This window comes from Zonotrichia albicollis, chromosome 32 (assembly GCF_047830755.1).
Source record: "Zonotrichia albicollis isolate bZonAlb1 chromosome 32, bZonAlb1.hap1, whole genome shotgun sequence".
Taxonomy (NCBI): Eukaryota; Metazoa; Chordata; class Aves; order Passeriformes; family Passerellidae; genus Zonotrichia; species Zonotrichia albicollis.
This window is the reverse complement of record NC_133850.1, coordinates 1688909-1705835: the sequence shown is the minus strand read 5'-3', so window position 1 is coordinate 1705835 and position 16927 is coordinate 1688909. Positions and strand designations below refer to the sequence as shown.

Here is a 16927-nt window from a genome sequence, read left to right as displayed (position 1 = left end):
GGAGGGAACCCTGAGGGAATTCCCAGTTTTATAGGGTGGGAATGGGACACTGAGAGAATTCCTGTTTTTTTTGGGATGAGGAGGGAACCCTGAAGGAATTCCCAGTTTATTTGGGATGAGGAGGGAACCCTGAGGGCATTCCCAGTTTTATAGGGTGGGAATGGAACTCTGAGGGAATTCCTGGATGTTTCAGGGTGACAGGGGAGTCACTGTAAATATTCCTGGATGTTTTTGGATGGGAATTGGGAGCCTGAGGGAATTCCTGGGTGTTTTAGGGTAGGGATGGAACTCTGAGGGGAATTGCTGGGTTTTATAGGGTGGGAATGGGACACTGAGAGAATTCCTGGATGTTTTGGGATGGGGAGTGAACCCTGAGGGAATTCCCAGTTTATTTGGGATGAGGAGGGAGCACTGAGGGAATTGCTGGGTGTTTTGGGGTGGGAATGGAACAGAGGGAATTCCTGGATGTTTTGGGATGGGAATGGAACACTCAGGGTATTCCTGGTGTTTTGGGATGGGAAGGGGACACTGAGGGAATTCTTGGCTTTTTGGGAATGAGGAGTGAGCACTGAGGGAATTCCTGGATGTTTTGGGGTGGGAAGGGGACACTGGGGGGGATTGTCAGGATTTTTGGGATGAGCAGTGAGCACTGAGGGAATTCCCAGTTTATTTGGGATGAGGAGTGGACCCTGAGGGAATTCCCAGTTTTATAGGGTGGGAATGGGACACTGAGAGAATTCCTGGTTTTTTTGGGATGAGGAGGGAACACTGAGGGAATTCCCAGTTTTATAGGGTGGGAATGGAACTCTGAGGGAATTCCTGGATTTTTCGGGGTGACAGGGGAGTCACTGTAAATATTCCTGGATGTTTTTGGATGGAAATTGGGAGCCTGAGGGAATTCCTGGGTGTTTTAGGGTAGGAATGGAACTCTGAGGGGATTCCTGGATGTTTTATGATGGGAATGGAACACTGAGGGGATTCCTGGATGTTTGGGACGAGGAGTGAACACTGAGGGAATTCCCAGTTTATTTGGGATGAGGAGGGAACCATGAGGGAATTTCTGGGTTTTATAGGATGGGAATGGGACACTGAGGGGATTCCTGGGTGTTTTAGGATGGAAATTGGGAGCCTTAGGGAATTCCTGGATGTTTTGGGATGGGAAGAGGACACTGAGGGAATTCCTGGATGTTTTGGGATGGGGAGTGAAACTCTGAGGGAGTTCCTGGATGTTTTGGGATGGGAATGGAACACTGAGGGAATTCCTGGATGTTTTTGGATGGGAAGAGGACACTGAGGGTGTTCCTGGATGTTTTTGGGTAGCAAGGGAATTCCTGGTCTGTGTGGGGTGAGGAGTGAGCGCTGAGGGAAATTTGGGATTTTTGGGACGCAAAGGGACCAGTGAGGGAATTCCTGGATGTGTTGGGGTAATGGGGAGTCCCTGAGATCATTCTTGGGATTTTAGGGATGGGAATTGGGATGCTGAGGGAGCTCCTGGGTTTTATAGGATGGGAAGGGAACACTGAGGGAGTTCCCAGATGTTTTGCAGTAGGAATTGGGATCCCAGGGGTGTCTCAGGGATTTTGGCACTGGAATTTGGCGCCTGAGGGAATTCCTGGATGTTTTGGGATGAGGATGGGATACTGAGGGAATTCCCAGTTTTATTGGGATGGGAATGGGGCGCTGAGGGAATTCCTGGGTTTTTTTGGGGTATAGCAATGAAGCACTGAGGGAAGTCCTGTTGTTTTTGGGGTAAGATGTGAGCACTGAGCGAATTCCCATTTTTCTTGGGATGGGAATGGAGCACTGAAGGAATTCCTGGATGTTTTGGGATGGGAAGCAGACACTGAGGGAATTCCCAGATGTTTTGCAGTAGGAATTGGGATCCTGGAGGTGTCTCGGGGATTTTGGGATTGGAATTTGGCGCCTGAGGGAATTCTCGTTTGTTTTGGGATGGGAAGAGGACACTGAGGGAATTCCTGGATGTTTTGGGATGAGCGGTGAACACAGAGGGAATTCCCATTTTTTTGGGGTGGGAATGGGGCACTGAGGGAATTCCTGGTTTTTTTGGGATGAGGAGAGAACACTGAGGGAATTGCTGGGTTTTACAGGATGGGAATTGGACACTGAGGGGATTCCTGGTTTATTTGGGATGAGCAGTGAACTCTGAGGGGATTCCTGGATGTTTTGGGGTCACAGGGAGTCACTGAAAGTGATCCTGAGTGTTTTGGGCTGGGAACTGGGAGCCTGAGGGAGTTCCTGGATGGTTTGGGATGAGAATGGAATAATGAGAGAATTCCTCTTTGTTTTAGGAGGGGAATGGGACTCTGAGGGAATTCTTGGATGCTCTGGGATGGGGAAGGAAGGCCGAGGGGATCGCTGGATCTTTTTATATGATGTGAACACTGAGGCAATTGCCAGGATTTTTGGGATGGGAATGGGGCACTGAGAGAATTCCTGGGTGTTTTGGGATGAGGAGTGAACCCTGAGGGAATTCCCAGTTTATTTGGGATGAGGAGAGAGCACTGAGGGAATTCCCAGTTTATTTGGGATGAGGAGGGAACCCTGAGGGAATTCCGAGTTTATTTGGGATGAGGAGTCAACCCTGAGGGAATTCCCAGTTTTATAGGGTGGGAATGGAACTCTGAGGGAATTCCTGGATGTTTCAGGGTGACAGGGGAGTCACTGTAAATATTCCTGGATGTTTGAGGATGGAAATTGGGAGCCTGAGGGAATTCCTGGGTGTTTTAGGGTAGGAATGGAACTCTGAGGGGATTCCTGGATGTTTTGATGTGGGAATGGGACACTGAGGGGAATTGCTGGGTTTTATAGGATGGGAATGGGACACTGAGGGAATTCCTGGATGTTTTGGGATGGGGAGTGAACCCTGAGGGAATTCCCCATTTATTTGGGATGAGGAGGGGAACACTGAGGGAAATCTTGGGTTTTATAGGATGGGAAGGGGACACTGAGGGGATTCCTGAATGTTTTGGGGTGGGATTGAAACACTGAGGGAATGCCTGGATGTTTTGGGATGGAAATGAAACACTGAGGGGATTCCTGAATGTTTTGATGTGGGAATGGGACACTGAGGGAAGCGCTGGATGTTTTGGGATGGGAATGGAACACTCAGGGTGTTCCTGGTGTTTTGGGATGGGAAGGGGACACTGAGGGAATTCTTGGCTTTTTGGGAATGAGGAGTGAGCACTGAAGGAATTCCTGGATGTTTTGGGGTGGGAAGGGGACACTGGGGGGATTGTCAGGATTTTTGGGATGAGCAGTGAACACTGAGGGGATTCCTGGATGTTTTGGGTTGACAGGGAGTCACCGAAAATATTCCTGAGTGTTTTGGGCTGGGAAGCGGGAGCCTGAGGGAATTCCTGGATGGTTTGGGATTGGAATGGGGCATTGAGGGAATTGTTGGGATTTTTGGGATAGGAATGAAACACTGAGGGAATTCCTGGTTGTTTTGGGATGAGGAGTGAACCCTGAGGGAATTCCCAGTTTATTTGGGATGAGGAGTGAACACTGAGGGAATTCTTGGCTTTTATAGGATGGGAAGGGGACACTAAGGGAATTCCTGAATGTTTTGGGATTGGAATGGGGCATTGAGGGAATTGTTGGGATTTTTGGGATGGGAATGAAACACTGAGGGAACTCCTGGTTTGTCTGGGGTGGGAATGGGACACTGAGGGAATTCTTGGATGCTTTGGGATGAGGAGGGAGCACTGCGGGAAATCTTGGGTTTTATAGGATGGGAAGGGGACGCTGAGGGAATTCCTGGATGTTTTGGGGTGGAAATGAAACACTGAGGGGATTCCTGGATGTTTTAGGATGGGAATTGGGAGCCTGAGGGAATTCCTGAGTGTTTTGGGGTGGGAATGGAACAGAGGGAATTCCTGGTGGTTTTGGGACAAGGAGTGAATGCTGAGGGGATTCCTGGATGGTTTGGGGTGGGAATGGAACTCTGAGGAGATTGCTGAGGTTTTGACGTGGAAATGGCACTGTGAGAATTTCTGGATGTTTTATTGGGATGAGGAGTGAACACTGAGGGAATTCCTGGTGTTTTGGGATGAGGAGTGAACACTGAGGGAATTTCTGGATGTTTTTTGAGGGGAATGGAACACTGAGGGAATTCCTGGATGTTTTGGGATGAAGAGGGAACACTGAGGGAATTCCTGGCTTTTATAGGATGGGAAGGGGACACTAAGGGAATTCCTGAATGTTTTGGGATTGGAATGGGGCATTGAGGGAGTTGTTGGGATTTTTGGGATAGGAATGAAACACTGAGGGAATTCTTGGTTTGTCTGGGGTGGGAATGGAACATTGAGGGAATTCCTGGCTTTTATAGGATGGGAAGGGGACACTGAGAGAATTCCTGGATGTTTTAGGATGGGAAGAGGACACTGAGGGAATTTCTGAGTGTTTTGGGGTGGGAATGGAACACTGAGGAGATTGCTGAGGTTTTGACGTGGGAATGGCACTGTGAGAATTTCTGGATGTTTTATTGGGATGAGGAGGAGACACTGAGGGAATTTCTGGATGTTTTTTGAGGGGAATGGAACACTGAGGGAATTCTTGGTTTGTCTGGGATGGGAATGGGACACTGAGGGAATTCTTGGATGTTTTGGAATGGGAATTGGGAGCCTGAGGGAATTCCTGGGTGTTTTGGGGTGGGAATGGCACTGTGAGAATTCCTGGATGTTTTATTGGGATGAGGAGTGAACACTGAGGGAATTCCTGGATGTTTTGGGATGAAGAGGGAACACTGAGGGAATTTCTGGCTTTTATAGGATGGGAAGGGGTCACTGAAAGAATTCCTGGATGTTTTGGGATGGGAATGGGGCACTGAGGGGATTGCTGGGATGGGAACGGGGCACTGAGGGATTTCTTGGATGTTTTGGGATGGGGAGTGAACCCTGAGGGAATTCTCAAGATTTTTGGGATGGGAAAAAGACCCTTAAGAGAATTGCTGAATGTTTGCTGGGTGTTTTGGGGTGACAGGGAGTCACTGAGGGAATTCCTGGGTGTTTTGGGATGGGAATGGGATAATGAGGGAATTCCCAAATGTTTTGGGATGGGAATGGAGCACTGAGGGAATTCACAGGTTTTATAGGAAGGGAATGTGACACTGAGGGAATTGTCGGGGTTTTTGGAATGGGAATGGAGCACTGAGGGAATTGCTGGCTTTTATAGGATGGGAGTGGAACACTGAGAGAATTCCTGGATGTTTTGGGATGAGGAGGGAACCCTGAGGGAATTCCCGGTTTATTTGGGATGAGGAGTGAGCACTGAAGGAATTCCTGGATGTTTTGGGACGGGAAGGGGACACTGGGGGGGATTGTCAGGATTTTTGGGATGAGCAGTGAACACTGAGGGAATTCCTGGATGTTTTGGGATTGGAATGGGGCATTGAGGGAATTGTTGGGATTTTTGGGATAGGAATGAAACACTGAGGGAATTCTTGGTTTGTCTGGGGTGGGAATGGGACACTGAGGGAATTCCTGGCTTTTATAGGATGGGGAGGGGGCACTGAGGGGATTCCTGGATGTTTTGGGATGGGAAGGGGACACTGAGAGAATTCCTGGATGTTTTGGGATGGGAATGGGGCACTGAGGGGATTGCTGGGATGGGAACGGGGCTCTGAGGGATTTCTTGGATGTTTTGGGATGGGGAGTGAACCCTGAGGAAATTCTCAAGATTTTTGGGATGGGAAAAGGACCCTTAAGAGAATTGCTGAATGTTTGCTGGGTGTTTTGGGGCGACAGGGAGTCACTGAGGGAATTCCTGGGTGTTTTGGGGTGGGAATGGGATAATGAGGGAATTCCCAAATGTTTTGGGGTGGGAATGGGACACTGAAGGAATTCACAGGTTTTATAGGAAGGGAATGTGACACTGAGGGAATTGTCGGGATTTTTGGAATGGGAAGGGAACACTGAGGGAATTGCTGGATGTTTTGGGATGAGGAGGGAACCCTGAGGGAATTCCCGGTCTATTTGGGATGAGGAGGGAGCACTGAGGGGATTCCTGGGTTTTATAGGATGGGAAGAGGACACTGAGGGAATTCTTCTGTTTTTGGGGTATAGCAATGAAACACTGAGGGAAGTCCTGTTCTTTTTGGGGTGAGATGCGAGCACTGAGCGAATTCCCATTTTCCTTGGGATGGGAATGGAGCACTGAAGGAATTCCTGGATGTTTTGGGATGGGAAGGAGACACTGAGGGAATTCCTGGATGTTTTGGGATGGGAATGGAGCACTGAAGGAATTCACAGGTTTTATAGGAAGGGAATGTGTTATTGAGGGAATTGTCGGGATTTTTGGAATGGGAATGGGACTCTGAGGGAATTCCTGATTGTTTTGGGATGAAGAGAGAACCCTGAGGGGATTTATGGATGTTTTGGGGTGAAGAGGGAGCACTGAGGGGATTCCTGAGTTTTCTGGGATGAGGATGGGACACTGAGGGAATTCCTGAGTGTTTTGGGATGGAAATGAAACACTGAGGGAATTCCTGGATGCTTTGGGATGAGGAGTGAACCCTGAGGGAATTCCTGGGTTATTTGGGATGAGGAGGGAGCACTGAGGGGATTCCTGGGTTTTACTGGGATGGGAATGGGGCACTGAGGGAATTCCTGGATGTTTTGGGATAGCAGTGAAACACTGAGGGAAGTCCTGTTGTTTTTGGGGTGAGATGTGAGCACTGAGCGAATTCCCATTTTTCTTGGGATGGGAATGGAGCACTGAAGGAATTCACAGGTTTTATAGGAAGGGAATGTGACACTGAGGGAATTGTCGGGATTTTTGGAATGGGAATGGGACTCTGAGGGAATTCCTGATTGTTTTGGGATGTGAATGGGATGCTGAGGGAATTCCTGGGTGTTTTGGGATGTGAATGGGATGCTGAGGGAATTCCTGGGTGTTTTGGGATGGGAATGGGGCACTGAGGGAATTGCTGGATTTTGTGGGATGGGGATGGGACACTGAGAGGATTCTCAGAATTTTTGGGTTGGGAGCAGAACACTGAGGGAATTGCTGGTTTATTTGGGGTGGGAATGGAATGCTGAGGGAATTCCTGGATATTTTGGGGTGGGAGTGGGACACTGAGGGAATTCCTGGATGTTTTGGGGTGGAAATGAGGCACTGAGGGAATTGCTGGATATTTTGGGCTGGGAATGGAACACAGAGAAAGTTCCTTAATTTTGTGGGGTGGTAAGAGGACACTGAGGGAATGATTGGTATTTTTAATATGAGGAGTGAACACTGAGGGAATTCCTGGATGGTTTGGGAGAAGGAGTGAATGCTGAGGGAATTCTGAGTTTTTTGGGATGGGAAGGGAACACTGAGGGAATTCCTGGATGGTTTGGGATGAGAAGTGACTGCTGAAGGAATTCTGAGTTTTTTTGGGATGGGAGTGGAACACTGAGGGAATTCCCAGGATTTTTGGGATGGGAAGTGAACACTGAGGGAATTCCCAGGATTTTTGGGATGGGAAGTGAACCCTGAGGGAATTCCCAGGATTTTTTGGGATGAGAAGTGACCACTGAGGGAATTGCTGGATGTTTTGGGGTGAGGAGTGAACATTGGGAGAATTCCTGGATGGTTTGGGCTGGGAATGGGGCACTGAGGGAATTCCTGATTGTTTTAGGATGTGAATGAGACTCTGAGGGGATTCCTGGGTGTTTTGGCATAAGGAGTGAGCTCTGAGGGAATTCCTGGGATTTATAGGATGGGAATGGGACACTGAGGGAATTCCTGGTTATTTGGGGGATGGGAATGGGACACTGAGGGAATTCCCAGGATTTTTGGAGTAGGAATTGGGATCCTGGGGGTGTCTCAGGGATTTTGGGAAGCCTGAGGGAATTTTTGGGTTTTACAGGATGGGAATGGAATCCTGAGGGAATTCCTGGCTTTTATAGGATGGGAATGGGATACTTGAGGGAATTGTTGGATATTTTGGGGTGGGAATGGGACTCTGAGGGAATTCTGGGATGTTTTGGGGATGGAAATGAAACACTGAGGGGATTCCTGGATGGTTTGGGGTGACAGGGAGTCCCTGAAAATATTCCTGAGTGTTTTGGGCTGGGAATGGAGCCTGAGGGAATTCCTGGATGGTTTGGGATGGGAATGGAATAATGAGAGAATTCCTGGTTTATTTGGGGTGGGAATGGGACTCTGAGGGAATTCTTGGTTGTTTTGGGATGGGAATGGGACACTGAGGGAATTGCTGGATATTTTGGGCTGGGAATGGAACACGGAGAAAGTTCCTTAATTTTGTGGGGTGGGAAGAGGACACTGAGGGAATCATTGGTGTTTTTAATATGAAGAGTGAACACTGAGGGAATTCCTGGATGGTTTGGGACAAGGAGTGAATGCTGAGGGAATTCTGAGTTTTTTGGGGATGGAAAGCGAACACTGAGGGAATTGCTGGATATTTTGGAATGGGAGTGAACCACTGAGGGAATTCCCAGGATTTTTGGGATGAGAAGTGACCACTGAGGGAATTGCTGGATGTTTTGGGGTGAGGAGTGAACACTGAGGGGATTCCTGGATGGTTTGGGGTGGGAATGGGACCCTGAGGGAATTGCTGATTGTTTTAGGATGTGAATGAGACTCTGAGGGGATTCCTGGGTGTTTTGGCATAAGGAGTGAGCTCTGAGGGAATTCCTGGGATTTATAGGATGGGAATGGGACACTGAGGGAATTGCTGGATATTTTGGGGTGAGGAGTGAACCCTGAGGGAATTGCTGGATTTTGTGGGATGGGACACTGAGAGGATTCTCAGAATTTTTGGGTTGGGAGCGCAACACTGAGGGAATTCCTGGTTATTTGGGGGATGGGAATGAAACACTGAGGGAATTCCTGGGTGGTTTGGGGTGGGAATGGGACACTGAGGGAATTTCTGGATGGTTTGGGGTGGGAATTGGGAGCCTGAGGGAATTTCTGGGTGTTTTCGGGTGGAAATGAGGCACTGAGGGAATTGCTGGGTTTTATGGGATGGGAATGGGGCACTGAGGGAATTCTTGGATGATTTGGGGTGGAAATGAGGCACTGAGGGAATTGCTGGATATTTTGGGCTGGGAATGGAACACAGAGAAAGTTCCTTAATTTTGTGGGGTGGGAAGAGAACACTTGAGGGAATTATTGATGTTTTTAATATGAAGAGTGAACACTGAGGGAATTCCTGGATGGTTTGGGACGAGGAGTGAATGCTGAGGGAATTCTGAGTTTTTTGGGATGGGAAGGGAACACTGAGGGAATTGCTGGATGGTTTGGGATGAGAATTGAATAATGAGAGAATTCCTGGTTTAATTGGGGTGGGAATGGGGCACTGAGGGAATTCTTGGATGATTTGGGGTGGGAATGCGATAATGAGGGAATTCCCAAATGTTTTGGGGTGGGAATGGGGCACTGAGGGAATTCCCAGGATTTTTGGAGTAGGAATTGGGATCCTGGGGTGTCTCAGGGATTTTGGGAACCCTGAGTGAATTCCTGGGTTTTACAGGATGGGAATGGAACAGTGAGAGAATTCCTGGCTTTTATAGGATGGGAATGGGATACTTGAGGGAATTGTTGGATATTTTGGGGTGGGAATGGGACTGTGAGGGAATTCCTGGATGTTTTGGGGTGACAGGGAGTCACTGAAAATATTCCTGAGTGGTTTGGGCTGGGAATGGAGCCTGAGGGAATTGCTGGATGGTTTGGGATGGGAATGGAATAATGAGAGAATTCCTGGTTTATTTGGGGTGGGAATGGAAAAATGATGGAATTCCTGGTTTATTTGGGATTGAAATGGAACACTGAGGGAATTCCTGGATGTTTCAGGGTGACAGGGAGTCACTGGAATTATTCCTGAGTGTTTCCAAATGGGAATTGGGTGCCTGAGGGAATTCCTGGATATTTTGGGATGGGAATTTCCAGCCTGAGAGAATTCCCAGGTTTTTTGTGCTGGGAATTGAGAACCTGAGAGAATTCCTGAGGTTTTGGGCTGGGAATTTGGAATCTAAAGGAATTTCAGATATTTTAAGATGGGAATTGGGAACCTGAGGGAATTCCCGAGGTTTTGGCATTGGAATTTCCAGCCTGAGGGAATTTCTGGGTATTTGAGGATGGAAATTGGGAATCTGAGGGAATTCCCAAGGTTTTGAAGTGGGAATTTCCAGCTTGAGGGAATTCCCAAAGTTTTGGGATGGGAATTTGGAACCTGAGGGAATTCCTGGATATTTTGGGGTTGGAATTCCCAGCCTGAGGGAATTTCTGGGTATTTTAGGATGGGAATTTGGAATCTGAGGGAATTCTTGTATATTTTGGGCTGGGAATTCGGAATCTAAAGGAATTTCCAAGGTTTTAAGGTTGGGAATTGGGAACCTGAGGGAATTCCTGGATATTTTGGGATGGGAATTTGGAATCTAAAGGAATTTCCAAGGTTTTAAGGTTGGGAATTGGGAGCCTGAGAGAATTGCTGAGGTTTTGGGCTGGGAATTTTCAGCCCGAGGGAATTCCCGGATTTTTTGGGCTGGGAATTTGGAACCTGAGAGAATTCCTGGTGGTTTTGGAATGGGAATTTGGAATATGAAGGAATTTCAGAGATTTTAGGATGGGAATTTGGAATCTGAAGGAATTCCTGAGGTTTTGAGGTTGGAATTTCCAGCCTGAGGGAATTTTTGAGAGAGGAAATTTGGAACCTGAGGGAATTCCCGAGGTTTTGGGGATGGGAATTGAGAACCCGAGGGAATTTCTGGATGGTTTGGGGTTGGAATTTGGAACCTGAGGGAATTCCCAAGGTTTGAGGATTGGAATTCCCATCCTGAGGGAATTCCTGAATGTTTTGGGTTGGGAATTTGGAATCTGAAGGAATTTCAGAGATTTGAGGGATGGGAATTGGGAACCTGAGGGAATTCCTGGATGTTTTGGGGTTGGAATTTGGAACCTGAGGGAATTCCCAAGATTTTGACATTGGAATTTCCAGCCTGAGGGAATTCCTGGATATTTGAGGATGGAAATTGGGAATCTGAGGGAATTCCCAACATTTTGGGGTTGGAATTGGAAGTCTGAGGGAATTTTCAGGTTTTTTAGGATGGGAATTGTGACACTGAGGGAATTCCTGGTGGTTTTGAGCTGGGAAATTCCAACCTGAGGGAATTCCTGGATATTTTGGAATGGGAATTTGAAATCTGAAGGAATTTCAGATATTTTAGGGATGGGAATTGGGAACCTGAGGGAATTCCTGAGGTTTTGGCATTGGAATTTCCAACCTGAGGGAATTCCTGGGTATTTGAGGATGGAAATTGGGAATCTGAGGGAATTCCCAAGGTTTTGAAGTGGGAATTTCCAGCTTGAGGGAATTCCCAAAGTTTTGGGCTGGGAATTGGGAACCTGAGGGAATTCCTGGATATTTTGGGATGGGAATTTGGAATCTGAGGGAATTCCTGCATATTTTGGGCTGGGCATTTGGAATCTAAAGGAATTTCCAAGGTTTTGGGGTGGGAATTGGGAGCCTGAGAGAATTCCTGGGTTTTTTAGGATGGGAATTGGGAACCTGAGGGAATTCCTGGATATTTTGGGCTGGGAATTTGGAATCTGAGGGAATTTCCAAGGTTTTAAGGTTGGGAATTGGGAGCCTGAGAGAATTCCCAAGGTTTTGACATTGGAATTTCCAGCCTGAGGGAATTTCTGGGTTTTTTAGGATGGGAATTGGGAGCCTGAGGGAATTCCTGGATGTTTTGGGGTTGGAATTTCCAGCCTGACGGAATTCCCAAAGTTTAGGGATGGGAATTGGGAACCTGAGAGAATTCCTAAGGTTTTGGGCTGGGAATTTGGAATCTGAAGGAATTTCAGAGATTTGAGGGATGGGAATTGGGAACCTGAGGGAATTCCTGAGGTTTTGGGGCTGAGAATTTCCAGCCTGAGAGAATTCCTGGGTATTTTGGGCTGGGAATTCGGAATCTGAAGGAATTTCCAAGGTTTTAAGGTGGGAATTGGGACACTGAAGGAATTCCTGGGTTTTTTGGGCTGGGAATTGGGAACCTGAGGGAATTCCCAAGATTTTGACATTGGAATTCCCAGCCTGAGGGAAATCCTGGGTATTTTAGGATGGGAATTTGGGACCTGAGAGAATTCCCAAGGTTTGAGGATTGGAATTCCCATCCTGAGGGAATTCCTGGATGTTTTGGGCTGGGAATTTGGAATCTGAAGGAATTTCAGATATTTTAGGATGGAAATTGGGAACCTGAGGGAATTCCTGAGGTTTTGGGATGGGAATTTCCAGCCCGACGGAATTCCCAACATTTTGGGGTTGGAATTGGAAGTCTGAGGGAATTTTCAGGTTTTTTAGGATGGGAATTGTGACACTGAGGGAATTCCTGAGGTTTTGAGCTGGGAAATTCCAATCTGAGGGAATTCCTGGATATTTTGGGTTGGGAATTTGGGATCTGAGGGAATTCCCAAGGTTTTGGCATTGGAATTTCCAGCTTGAGGGAATTCCCAAAGTTTTGGGCTGGGAATTGGGAACCTGAGGGAATTCCTGGATATTTTGGGCTGGGAATTTGGAATCTGAGGGAATTTCCAAGGTTTTAAGGTTGGGAATTGGGACCCTGAGAGAATTCCTGAGGTTTTGGCATTGGAATTTCCAGCCTGAGGGAATTCCTGGGTATTTTAGGATGGGAATTGGAACCTGAGAGAATTCTTGAGGTTTTGGGGCTGAGAATTTCCAGCCTGAGAGAATTCCTGGATATTTTGGGCTGGGAATTTGGAATCTAAAGGAATTTCAGATATTTTAGGGCTGGGAATTGGGAACCTGATGGAATTCCCAAGGTTTGAGGATTGGAATTCCCATCCTGAGGGAATTCCTGGATGTTTTGGGGTTGGAATTTGGAACCTGAGGGAATTCCCAAGATTTTGACATTGGAATTTCCAGCCTGAGGGAATTCCTGGGTATTTGAGGATGGAAATTGGGAACCTGAAGGAATTCCCAAGGTTTTGAAGTGGGAATTTCCAGCTTGAGGGAATTCCCAAAGTTTTGGGCTGGGAATTTGGAACCTGAGGGAATTCCTGGATATTTTGGGCTGGGAATTTGGGATCTGAAGGAATTTCAGATATTTTAAGATGGGAATTGGGAACCTGAGGGAATTCCCAAGGTTTTGATATTGGAATTTCCAACCTGAGGGAATTCCTGGGTATTTTGGGATGGGAATTTGGAATCTGAAGGAATTTCAGAGATTTTAGGATGGGAATTTGGGAACCTGAGGGAATTCCTGAGGTTTTGGGATTGGAATTTCCAGCCTGAGGGAATTCCTGAGGTTTTGGGGTTGGAATTGGAAGTCTGAGGGAATTTTCAGGTTTTTTAGGATGGGAATTGGGACACTGAGGGAATTCCTGGGTTTTTTTAGGATGGGAATTTGGAACCTGAGGGAATTCCTGGATGTTTTGAGATGGGAATTTCCAGTCTGAGGGAATTCCCAAAGTTTTGGGCTGGGAATTGGGAACCTGAGGGAATTTCTGGATATTTTGGGCTGGGAATTTGGGACCTGAAGAAATTCCCAAGATTTTGACATTGGAATTTCCAGCCTGAGGGAATTCCTGGGTATTTTAGGATGGGAATTTGGAATCTGAAGGAATTTCAGATATTTTAGGGATGGAAATTGGGAACCTGAGGGAATTCCTGGTGGTTTTGGCATTGGAATTTCCAACCTGAGGGAATTCCTGGGTATTTGAGGATGGAAATTGGGAATCTGAAGGAATTCCCAAGGTTTTGAAGTGGGAATTTCCAGCTTGAGGGAATTCCCAAAGTTTTGGGCTGGGAATTGGGACAGTGTAGGAATTCCTGGTTTATTTAGGATGGGAGTTTGGAACCTGAGGGAATTCCTGGGTATTTTGGAATGGGAATTTGGAATATGAAGGAATTTCAGATATTTTAGGGATGGGAATTTGGAATCTGAAGGAATTCCTGAGGGTTTGAGGTTGGAATTTCCAGCCTGAGGGAATTTTTGAGAGAAGAAATTTGGAACCTGAGGGAATTCCCAAGGTTTTGACATTGGAATTTCCAGCCTGAGGGAATTCCTGGGTATTTGAGGATGGAAATTGGGAATCTGAAGGAATTCCCAAGGTTTTGAAGTGGCAATTTCCAGCTTGAGGGAATTCCCAAAGTTTTGGGCTGGGAATTGGGAACCTGAGGGAATTCCTGGATATTTTGGGGTTGGAATTTCCAACCTGAGGGAATTCCTGGGTATTTTGGGCTGGGAATTTGGAATCTGAAGGAATTTCCAAGGTTTTAGGGTTGGAAATTGGGAACCTGAGAGAATTGCTGAGGTTTTGGGATGAGAATTTCCAACCTGAGGGAATTCCCTGGGGCTGGGTGAACCCGAGCTAATGAACCCTTCATGCTAATGAACCCTTCATGCTAATTAACCCTTAATGAGCCTGGGCTGGGGCTGGGCCAGGGTTTGGGGTTTGGGGCAGCAGCTCCCAAAGTTTGGAGGATTTTGGGGAATTTTCTGAATTTTGGGGGTGATTTTGGATTTATTTCCCAAAGTTTGAGGGATTTTTGGGATTGTTTCTCAAAGTTTGGGGGATTTTGGACTCAATTTTCTGAATTTTTGGGGTGATTTTAGGATTGTTTCTCAAAGGTTGGGGAATTTTGGTGTCATTTTCTCAATTTTGGGGGGGATTTTGGGTTTATTTCCGAAATTTTGGGGTTGATTTTGGGGTCAATTTTCTGAATTTTGGGGGTGATTTTGGGATTCTTTCCCAAATTTTTGGGGATTTTGGACTCAATTTTCTGGATTTTTGGGGTGATTTTGGGATTGTTTCCCAAAGTTTGGGGGATTTGGGGTCAATTTCTGAATTTTGGGGGTGATTTTAAGTTTATTTCCCAAATTTTGGGGAATTTTGGACTCAATTTTCTGAATTTTGGGGGTGATTTTGGGATTCTTTCCCAAATTTTGGGGAATTTTGGACTCAATTTTCTGAATTCTGGGGGTGATTTTATTATTGTTTCTCAATTTTTTGGGGATTTTGGGGTCATTTTCTGAATTTTGAGGGTGATTTTATTTCCCAAAGTTGGGGGGATTTTGGACTCAATTTTCCAGATTTTGGGGGTGATTTTGAGTTTATTCCCCAAATTTTGGGGGATTTTTGGGTTTATTTCCCAAAGTTTGGGGGATTTGGAGGAGTTTTCTGAATGTTGGGAGTGATTTTGGGTTTATTTCCCAAATTTTGGGGGGTTTTGGGGAATTTTCTGATTTTTGGGGGTGATTTTAGTATTGTTTCTCAAATTTTGGGGAATTTTGGACTCAATTTTCTGAATTTTGGGAGTGATTTTGGGTTTATTTCCCAAATTTTGGAGAATTTTGGACTCAATTTTCTCAATTTTGGGGGGTATTTTGGGATTGTTTCCCAAAGTTTGGGGAATTTTGGGGTCATTTTCTGAATTTTGGGGGTGATTTTGGATTTATTTCCCAAAGTTTGAGGGAATTTTGGGATTCTTTCCCAAAGTTTGGGGGATTTTGGGGTCATTTTCTCAATTCTGGGGGTGATTTTGGGTTTATTTCCCAAATTTTGGGGAATTTTGGACTCAATTTTCTGAATTTCGGGGGTGATTTTAGGATTGTTTCTCAAAGTTTGGGGGATTTGGAGGAGTTTTCTGAATTTTGGGGATGATTTTAAGTTTATTTCCCAAATTTTGGGGGATTTTGGGGTCATTTTCTCAATTTTGGGGGTGATTTTAAGTTTATTTCCCAAAGTTTGGGGGATTTCGGGTCAATTTTCTGAATTTTGGGGATGGTTTTGGGTTTATTTCCCAAATTTTGGACTCAATTTTCTGAATTTTGGGGGTGATTTTGAGTTTATTTCCCAAAGTTTGGGGGATTTTGGACTCAATTTTCTCAATTTTGGGGGTGGTTTTGAGTTCATTTCCCAAATTTTGGGGCATTTTGGACTCAATTTTCTGAATTTCGGGGGTGATTTTAAGTTTATTTCTCAAATTTTGGGGGATTTTGGACTCAATTTTCCCAATTTTGGGGTCATTTTCCAAATTTTGAGGGTGATTTTGGGATTGTTTCTCAAAGTTTGGGGAATTTTGGGGTCATTTTCTGAATTTCGGGGGGATTTTAAGTTTATTTCCCAAATTTTGGAGGATTTTGGACTCAATTTTCTGAATTTTGGGGGTAATTTTAGGATTATTTTCCAAAGTTTGGGGAATTTTGGACTCAATTTTCTGAATTTTGGGGTTGATTTTGGGGTCATTTTCTGGATTTTGGGGGTGATTTTGGATTTATTTCCCAAAGTTTGAGGGAATTTTGGGATTGTTTCCCAAAGTTTGAGGGATTTGGGGGAATTTTCTGAATTTTGGGGGTGATTTTAAGTTTATTTCCCAAAGTTTGGGGGATTTGGAGGAGTTTTCTGAATTTTGGGGGTGATTTTGGATTTATTTCCCAAAGTTTGGGGAATTTTGGACTCAATTTTCTGAATTTTTGGGGTCATTTTCTGAATTTTGGGGGTGATTTTATATTAATTTCCCAAATTTTGGGGAATTTTGGACTCAATTTTATGAAATTTGGGGGTGATTTTGGGGTCATTTTCTCAATTTTGGGGATGATTTTAAGTTTATTTCCCAAATTTTGGAGGATTTTGGACTCAATTTTGTGAATTTTGAGGGTGATTTTGGGGTCATTATCTGAATTTTGGGTGTACTTTTAGGATTGTTTCTCAAATTTTGGGGGATTTGGGGGAATTTTCTGGATTTTGGGGGGGATTTTGGGTTTCTTTCCCAAAGTTTGGGGGATTTGGGGTCATTTTCTGAATTTGGGGGTGATTTTAGGATTGTTTCTCAAAGTTTGGGGGATTTTGGACTCAATTTTCCCAATTTTGGGGGTGATTTTGGGTTTCTTTCCCAAAGTTTGAGGGAATTTTGGGGTCATTTTCTGAATTTTGGGGGTGA

At 45.6% G+C, this 16927-nt stretch overlaps 1 protein-coding gene across 8 annotated transcripts in view; it reads left to right on the top strand.

Annotated features, from left to right (window-relative positions):
- Positions 1 to 16927, top strand: part of BRD4 (bromodomain containing 4) — a 92915-nt gene that overhangs the window by 5236 nt on the left and 70752 nt on the right. The gene's annotated exons all lie outside the window — the stretch shown is intronic.